The following is a 10,000-nucleotide window of genomic DNA, read 5'->3' on the forward strand; positions in this document are numbered from 1 at the left end:
TCATACTCATTTTCAAGAGCATACATGTGCATTATCTCCATTTAGATTTAATCGGCAAATCATAACAGTCTCAGAAGCTTATTGGGCTTAATTTTGCAACTGTTATAGGAACATTATTTTCAAAACGCACTCAGAAGAGCCTATACGTTATCACATTCTCCAAAGAGCCCGTTTTACGAGACTTGTGTCAAAGGAATGTTATTTTCAGAATCTCTTTATGCTAAGTGATTGTTCAGATTCTAAGACACCATCCTCACATGAGCTGAACGATTCAACACTTGGAGCATCAAGGAGAAGGACATGAATTCATTTCCATCTTTATCAAAGCGGAACCGGAATTAAGGCGCCCCCTGTTGAGAATTCATCACCCATGCGCGCGCAGCTTTGCAAATTCCTCCGGAAATCGGCCCCAAACATCTTGTGTATGTTTGCGCATTTCAACGCAGGCGGGAAATCCATAACTATAAACTGCATGCACATTCGATATCGTTTTGCGTTCGTGTTGGTTTAAGGTTTTGCTTCGTTGGTCAGTTTTAGCAGCCGTGCTAAGACTGTTCGTATGTTTTTAAAATGAAATCAATGGCATCCTTTTACGGAAATTGCTATTTGCATCAATAAGCGCATTCGCTCAGTTATACGCACAAAAGTTTGCCCAATAGATACCCTATCAATCAACATTTACAAATACCGTTTTTATGTACATACAAAGGGATCTATTTGTTGTATTTCATTGCTAAATGATTGGAGAGTGTTTATACCTAATCTGCCTCTCCATAGCCAGGAAAACAAGTATCAAAAAGTGCTCTGTTGGTCTGAGCGCAATTTGAAAACAATGGATTGTACACAAATCTGTTGTCCTGGAAAATTGATGTCAAAAAAAGGCGGCCGGCTGGAATTGAATGATATTTTGGTTAACTCGAAATTTTTCTGCGACTTTTTCGATACACAAAATGCGAAATCCACTCGGTCTATGTCTGTCTGTCTGTCTGTCTCTTTCTCTCTCTCTCTCTCTCTCTCTCTCTCTCTCTCTCTCTCTCTCTCTCTCTCTCTCTCTCTCTTTCTGTGTGTGTGTGTGTCTCTCTCTCTCCCTCTCTCTCTCTTTCTCTCTCTAACCCCCTCTCTCTCTCTTTATTTCTCTCTCTTTCTCTCTCTCTCTCTCTTTCTCTCTTTAACCCCCTCTCTCTCTTTTGCGCGCTCTTTTTCTTTGTCTTGTGAGACAGGGCGACCAGTCACCAATTATAGAGTAGAGTTTTTGTCCAGTCTAGTGTTTGTAGTTCATGTTGCCGATCGCTTCATGTTTTGTGTAATGCAATTATCTGTTCTAAGTTAAATGTTGAGATGCACATGTCCAGTCTCCGGTAGATCTTAAGCGCGCTTAGCCGTCTGTGTCCATGTTCTGACTAGTCTTTGAGCCTTTGAACTTAAGTCGCTCTCTTTGGAAGAGACGGGTAGCCGCTGGCCAGCAAGTGGTCATTGCGTAACTTGTATGGCCTAACCGGGGGTAGCTTCCCGGAGGATGGAGTGACAGGCACCGGGAGCCTGCAGGTGTTGTTATGTAATATGGCGGCCTGTCTGTCTCTGTATTCCTCGGCTAGCGGCATGTAGCAGTGGTTTTCAAGTAGGTATTAATTCCTTTGAATTTGATCCGGGTAGATGATAGACGATGCCAGCTGGGCTCGAATGTTTTAGTCTTTACTGCCCCCCCCCCCCCTCCCCCCCCTTCCTTCCTCTTGTCTTACATTTAACCAATGAAACACGGAACCTGCTTAGAGTGTCGTGGTTACGGGTGGTTACTAAGATGTTGATTGGATGTTTGTGACTCTACCTAAAGTTTGATTATGTATGGCACAGGATACATGCGAGTGAGTATGAATGTGTGTGTCTGATTTTTACGTGGTAGCACAGCTCTCTACTTTTTACATATAACGTTTCACTCTTAAAGTTTTTAACAAAAGGTGGTCCTGAGTTTTAACATCTTTTATGAAATAACATATGAATTAAAGATTATGCTTTTAATGGCCCCCCCTCCCCCCCCCAAAGTAAGACAACGCATACGACCATAACTACTCCTTTTACAAGGATTTTAACATATACGTCTTATTATACCCCCACCCCCATCCTTATGGAGAGTGGGTCCTGGGTCCCAGTCGTCGGGGGCTGGCTTGCTCGGCCCTACCCTATTCCTTTCCTCCTTTTTTTATTTTTCAAATATCATATTAACCCAGTCCTGTCCTTAAGAGGCTGACAAACCATGCCTGTAGGACACTAATTCTCTCCCAAAAAAATTGATTATGTATGTACATGTACATTCTACCTCTCTACTACGCCACAAAACCGACTCCCATGTACTCACTCACTTCCGACCCTCAGATCCGAAAGTTTCAAGACTATCCCAGAAACTTCTGCAAATGACCCAAGCATGCCAAACTCGCGAACACCGCTGAAAGAACGACGGACCAAATGAACCACGCAGAGAGAGAGAAAGAGAGAGAGAGAGAGAGAGAGAGAGAGAGAGAGAGAGAGAGAGAGAGAGAGAGAGAGAGAGACAGAGAGAGAGACAGAGACAGAGACAGACAGACAGACAGACAGACACAGACACAGACACAGACAGAGAGAGAGAGGGAGAGAGAGAAAGAGAGAGACAGTCAGAGTCACAGACAGAGACAGAGACAGAGAGAGACAGACAGACAGACAGACATACAGACAGACAGAGACAGAGACAGGAACACAGATCAAGAGCGCAAATCTTTAGAACTCAAACGAGAGAGAAAGAGAAACAGAGAGATGAAGGAATAGAGAGATAAAAACAGAGACAGAGATAGAAAAACAGACAACATAGACAGAGATAGAAACACAGATAATTACAGAGACAGAGATAGAGAGACTCTTTGGGAGCTCAGGACAAAAACGTACAGGGATACGTAGAACTTGTTTCAAAACTCAGAAAAACAAGTTGTAAGTGTCATCCACACTTCTTCCAAAGAAACAAGCTCATAGTTTGCTCTTATTGCATGACAAATGTCTGGTCCACCCCACCCCCGCCTCCTTCCTTATGTGAGCCGCGTTGGAACCACTCGCAAGAGGTGCGACTGCCTTTGTCGAGGGGAGGGAAATCAATCACTTGATATCATTCTCCCCCCCCCCTCCACCTCTTTCACCTCCCACCCTCACAGCCTCTGTTCCGGCGCCCAACCGTTGCCGAGTGGGCGGTGTGGCGGAGAGAAAAAGACGCACGTTTGCTTCAAGTCTTTCTTTTGTTGAGAGGGATCTGGCTGCTGAGCATGACCGAGCGAACTAACTTAGTCCGATTCACCGACGCCTTGCACTAAACAGGACTAAGGCTGTATTTCGTCTTGCTTTTTTTTACTAAGGCGGATTTGAGTTGTCTTCATCTTCAGGTTTGATTTTCTCCGAAAAAACAACAAGTTTTTAGTCGATCTAAAAAGACATTTTAATATAAAAAAAAAAAAGGGATAGAACATCGCAATCGGAGAGAAACTTTCGTCGTCAAGAAAACAATAACTAAGAAATAAACAAATAGTGTTAAGTGCAAAAACAGAGAGATTTCTCATACAAACTTAATGGTATCAAGAAGACTTTTTTTCGCCTGAGCTAGAAAGAGTGAAGGAAAGGCGTTCAGTGACAGCATCTTGAAGTTTACTGTGCTGGTCACACTTCTTTCGCTGATATTCCGATCCGCGTTTTGATTGGTTGCGCTCCTGTGGAGCAGACGACTTTTCTGAGACGGCGCGAGAGAGTGTTTGAGAAGAACAGGGCTGAGCCGGCACAACAGCGATCAAAAACAAAGAAACAAGGTGAGTGCAAATATTTTTCATTCCGTTTCACAATTATTTGATTGACTTTTTGTTTCCTTTCTGAAATTTGCTTGTTGATTGAATTTTATGGACATTGCAGTGTTTCGCTCTTTCTGGTCGACACTGCTTTCGTTTGATTCCCGACGTCGGAGGCCATTGTTCTCTAAGGAGGATTGTGTCTGGGTTTTTTTGGCGTCATAATAATTGCATATTCTCTTTTTTGCTTTTAGAATATTTCGAGAGAAAAATAACTCTTAGTTTTTAATAATATTCGTGTCCAGAATGTGCTCTTTGCTGCGAATAACAATTCCCTCGACTCCATAATTTGGATAAGCATTGCACTTTTATGGAATCGGTGTTTCGTCTATTTGTCTATTTGTCTCTAACGGCCTCGCTGTCTATTTCCTACACTCATTATCGCCATTTGTTTTAATGAGTATTGTTTTCCGATTTTGTACTGTTTTTTTTAAACGTTTCTCTTGTTCTTTGCTAAAATGTTCTCTTCTGAAAAAGGTGAAGCAGATTATTGCTCTTCCAGTCGGGTTGAAATTCTTTTCTATTTCAAATATAAGGGAGAGAGAGAATAAGAGAGAGAGAGAGAGAGAATAAGAGAGAATAAGAGAGAGAGAGAGCTAGAGATAGAAAGAGAGAGATTAAGAGATTGAGAGAAAGAAAAAAAGAGAGAGAAAGACAAAGAGAGTGAGAGAGAGAAAGACAGACACACAGAGACAGAAATAAAGAGAGAGAGAGAGAGAGAGAGAGAGAGAGAGAGAGAGAGAGAGAGGGAGAGAGAGAGAGAGGGAGCGAAAGAGCGAAAGAGAGAGTGTGTGTGTCAGTGCGTTCATAAACGCGTGCTTGAATATATATCCGTTTGTCTTCCTCTGCTCTCGGACAAAATCAGACCACAAATTCTTACCCAACCTTTTTTGGTATAAATTAGAACATGAAAATAACTACACACACAGCGGTAACAACAAATAATACAACAACGTAAATAAAAAACACGTCAACAACCATCCGCAGCACAAAACGTCTACGTCATGACCCCTGAACACCTTACGTGTATTGACGCCAATCTTGTTTTCCTCCAAATCATCACAACAACCCCCCACCCCCACCCCTCCCCCTGTCACCTAATGCTCGTGCGACACGTCGCCGTAACAAATGGTGCCCAAACCGACCACGACACGTGCATCTGTGCCCAACAATTACGTAACGTCATTACCAGTAACTATTTTCAGTGGCTGTATGTTTCTCCGGACCGCGCGCACGAGCAACAATGCATAGTGAAACCCCCCGTTTACGACCTCAAATAATCTGTGAAAATCAGGCCTGAAAATGAAGGGGGAGGAGTCGTAAAATAGAGGTACATCTAGAGACATTATTTACAGAATTCGAAGATTGGGAAAATTGGGATCTTGGGTTTAAAGTCCGGGAGGGGGTGGGGGTGTGTCTTAAAATTGAGGTTTTGTTGTACTCGCATCGCTAGCGCCGATTGTGGAAGGAATGTTTGGCACAGGTACCAAAAAGGTAGAGTCCACCGCAGAATTGACCACTAACAGGGACTTCCATCGCCTGCAGGTTGGCTGTGTGTAGGGTGTGATCTCACCCAATGGCAACAGGTAAGCACTAGTACTTTGGGTGGATGAGTGTTTGGGTGTACAATTGTACATGATAACCCCCCCCCCTACCCCCACCCCCACCACCTTTAAAACCTAAACAAAATCTTTAAAAAATCTGGTCTTAAAAAGGGAGTGTATTTAAACCTGTTCGCTGCCTGGAAATGATTGAATACACAGCTTTACCTGTATTTACCTGAACTGACAACTTTGAGGTTGCTCTTGGTGTGCACATGAAAACACCACACACACACGCACTTTTGTTCGTTGTTTTTCTTCTTCTTCTTCTGTTGTTGATATTGAACGGTTTGTTACCCGTTACAAAAAAGTTACCCAGGACGTCAGATGACGCCCCGAAGGAAGTGACAAAGTTAAAGTTTTAGACTGTACGAACACAAAAATCAGGACAAGGTTTTAAAGGGTGTGGGAGGGGGGTGGGGGTGGTGGTGATGGTGTTTAATCAGGGGCTATTTAAAGGAGGGGGTAAAGAAGGTTAAGGGGGTAAGAACTGTATGAGGATTTGCGCCATATAAATCTCCTAATTAAGTTCGTGTGTGGTGTCCACAGCTGATCGATGCGTCGAGAGAAGTCAAAGTCTAAATATGATTTGTTTTTACGAATAACAGACAAACAGGCTAATAAGCAAGCAAGCAAGCAAACAAATAAATAAAGGAATTGATAAATATATAGACACACTTTGCATACATTTCCTCGATCATTTCTCGGATATTGATGCGAGTCTTTGAGTTACAAAAGCAAAATAAAGGAATATAGCGGCAAAAATGGTGAAACAAAATACGAGCAATCAAACAAGGAATAAAATAAACAAGAAATTCCTCCGAGGTAGGAAAAACACCCCCGTCCTTACCATTCTCACTGCCACCAACTGAGAAGGTTATTTCCCTTTGACCATTAATATGTCCCTCTATACGTCCTTGTAGAATCTTAATCCACCAATAACTCCCTAACCGTGTGTTTGACTGGTCCCAATTTTTGTAAGGACCGTCTCAGGAATGTATAGAACCTGTTCACCAAGTTTGGTGACGATCGGTCCGTTCATTCTTGAGATCTACTTGCGAACACAAACAAACACACAAACAAACAAACAAACAAACAAACAAACAAACAAACAAACAAACAAACACATCGACCGAAACCTATACACACCCCTATACCGGGGGTGTAAAGACTAGGCTGAAAGCGCGATAAAAATGTAGCACGAATTTAAAACAAATCAATGAAAAAAAATATAAAACAAATAACACTAATTCGTTACGAATATATAAATATATCCCATGACCTCCCTTCTTTGTCTCTGTAAATGTACTCTAGGAATATTTCTTGTATTTCCATTGTTCTCTTGTTACATCTATGATGTAACTATTGCACTCTTATAACACATAAAACAGAGGATAAATAAGGGTGCACGAAATACATCATAGCAGGCTCTACTTCCTGTCGTCCTTGACATTCCAAAATGCTATGTACCTATAGACCGGATGTGCAAGGGGTAACCACGCTTTTGAGAACTTGCGCGAGAGTCCTTCAGTGTTATAGCAGAGTTTTAGTCTCGACTTGCCGAGACTATCATCGTAGCGTCATAGATTTCATGACGTCTGTCGTCCATCGCGTCATATTAAGGGGACGTACGTAATCTGTTATGTTTCCTTCTATTCGCTGTTCTATTTCTCTCTTGTGATCAACATGACAAGCCGTATGTGTTTGAGTGTGTGTGCTCGTGCTCTCAACTAAAACAAAAGTCAAACTAGCAATCGTTAAAAATCCAGTCCGTCCGACCAGCACTGCTATGTTCAGACTATGCTCATGTGAAGTTACAGCGTGCCCGGTACACACGCCCTTATCGGTACATCATCGACTACGAGTGTTCTCTGGACAAGCTGTTTAATGCATTTTGCGAGTATGTCCAGCTTTTCTGCGGTGCAGTAGGCCCAAAAGACGATGAAGGTGACCAAGATCTCAGGAGATGCGTGTGTAACCACCAGGCATTCAATCAAATCCGTGTAAGAGGCTTTCAACTGACGGGGACAACCAAGCCACCATTATGCACCGACTTGACATAGATCATCAGACGTGCCTTTAGAATAAGGTATGTGCAGAGGTGCCTCATCTGAACAGACAACTAAAGCTTGATGTTTCCGTCACACTTTGTCTTTTAGATCTTCATGGGATATACAGGTTACAACACTCGTGATTTTTTATATGGCTTGTATTTCAGTCAAGACCCAGCGGGAATATATCAAAAAGACTCACTCGCTAGAGGCTCGTGAGTCCCTTGATGACTCGCCAGAGGCTCGTGAGTCCCTTGATATTCATCCGCTGGGTCTTGACTGAAATACAAGCCATTTCTATCTTTTATGACATATACATATATATATCCATAGCATATATACAAAACCACTCGTGTTGTAACCTCTATATATATATATATGAAAAAGGAAACACTTGATTATTATTTTTACCAAAGGGCAACAAAAAAAAAGTGTGGTTTCGGTAACATAGCCAAAAAAAAAATAGGGTAGGAAGGTAGGCAATCACTTCTTTTTTTTTTAAACTTTTTTTTCTAATGTGTACAAATTAAACCTACTTGACAGGGAAATAAGTGTGCGACTCGAGTGCTTTCGCTTTCATTGCGTTTTTTGCACTCGTTTTCTTGTTTTTTGTTTTTTTTGACAAATGTAATAAAAAGTTATAGGGTCGGCCCCTAAAGATAGGGTAGGTCGGGTTACCGTAACCACACCTATTTTTTTTTAGGCCTAGGCCTACCTACCTATGACGTAACGTATATTTTTGCATACATTGCTGTGACACAGATTTATGATGCTACATGATTAATTTCGATTTTTGCCCACCATTTGTTCAGTGAATTCATGATATCATGTTTTGATAATTGCGCCTATTATTGCGCTGGGCCATATGCAATTACAATAAATCCAGGCTAATCTACATTTGAAGAAACAGTCTGTTATCTACTCTATTTGCAAACATTTTTAAGTACTAGCGTCATTCCTTTTTTATTACCCCAGGTTGTCAAATCTTCCTCTCAAAACTGATTTAGGATAAACTGCGTTTTGTGCAGGAAAAAACATTCTTTCTTGCAATAATATACTTTCTTAGAAATACCCTTTTGTGTGTTATGAATGGCCCTGATTAGAAACTATGAATGTCATTGGAATTCAATGAGAAAACGAATGAGAAAACGATTTTCATCCCCAAAAGAATAATGGCACGTTATTAAATATCAATATCAAAATTATGAATTTTGTTAGACAATCGTTCATGAACTCACAAACTGACCGCATTACGAAACAATTTAAATAACTTTATTATTTTGACACAAAAATATCGTTGAGTAAAATCAAAACATGAATACAATAGGCTTACAATTCTCCAAACTGTTAAATCAAAAAGAACGAATTAAATCGTTCAGTACAGAACAAAAGTATCTGCAACACGACCACATTTTGCAAACTATAAATCTAAAAAAAATAAAATTAAAAACCCATTTGTACACAAATCTAACACTGACCGCGAGACGAACCAAGTTCGCAAACAATGATAGTTTAACACATTTAAAGCGGTCTGGGATTTCAAAACCTTACCAACAAACCAACCAATTTTAAAAACTAAAAATTTACAAGAAAAATGTGTTCAGAACATCCAACAAATATCAGAGATACAAGCCAATTTGAGAAACAACGAATACAATAAAATCGTTCAGTGAATTGAACAATTGAACACGATTTGTATACATTTTACAAATTATGATTTAAAAAATCGCTCATTTAATTCAAAAACTGACCACAATACAAAACCAATTGTATAAACCATGAATGCTAAAAAAAAATTTTAAAAAGCATTACTCATACTCACACTCACACACACGAACAACGCTGGGTAAATTAAAAAAAACAGACCACGACACGAAACGACTTTACAAACTATGAAACGCATAACTGACCGCAATACGAACTTATTGTACAAACTATGGGGTTAGAACTGTAAAAGTCGATCAATTCAAACTGACCGCGATACGAACCAAGTTTCTGCCCTCATCGTGGCGCAGTCGCGCCCAAACAATTATTGCACGCGCGTCTTTATCCAGTGATTCCACCCACTGGAGCGAACATCATGCCAGAAACAGATCGCAAAATCACGCCGCGCTACTCCAACAATGACACCGGCGACTTCCCGTTTCGTCATTTCCCGTTTCACCGTTTCCCGTTTCGCTGTTTCCCGCTTCGCCGTTTCCCGTTTCTCGTTCACCGGTTTGATCTTCCGTTGTGCCGTTTCTTAGTTCGGAAATATTCAGTGGCTCAGTGATTGTGTACGAGTCATACAATCAGAGATTTTTCGGGGCGACAAAGATATATATGAGGAAAGACAGCGAGAGAGACAAAGAGAAGGAGAGAAGGAGAAATCTAGAGTTGAAATCATGAGTGAGAGAGACAGAGAAAGACACAGATACAGAGACAGAACGTGGTAAATAAGTAGTGTAATGGGCACGTTGGGTATCTCGAGTCATTGCATTGTCTGACATCACCCTCT

General features: G+C 41.0%; 1 protein-coding gene across 1 annotated transcript in view; it reads left to right on the forward strand.

The window, feature by feature from the left end:
* Window positions 1-3,268: 3,268 nt before the first annotated feature.
* The window catches only part of LOC138971791 (elevenin-like), a 92,736-nt gene continuing 86,004 nt past the window's right edge, over window positions 3,269-10,000 (forward strand). Inside the window, exon 1 of the mRNA XM_070344606.1 lies at window positions 3,269-3,815. The gene's annotated coding sequence lies outside the window, so the exon portion shown is untranslated. The remainder of the gene's footprint in view (window positions 3,816-10,000) is intronic.

Source organism: Littorina saxatilis, linkage group LG7 (genome assembly GCF_037325665.1).
Source record: "Littorina saxatilis isolate snail1 linkage group LG7, US_GU_Lsax_2.0, whole genome shotgun sequence".
NCBI lineage: Eukaryota > Metazoa > Mollusca > Gastropoda > Littorinimorpha > Littorinidae > Littorina > Littorina saxatilis.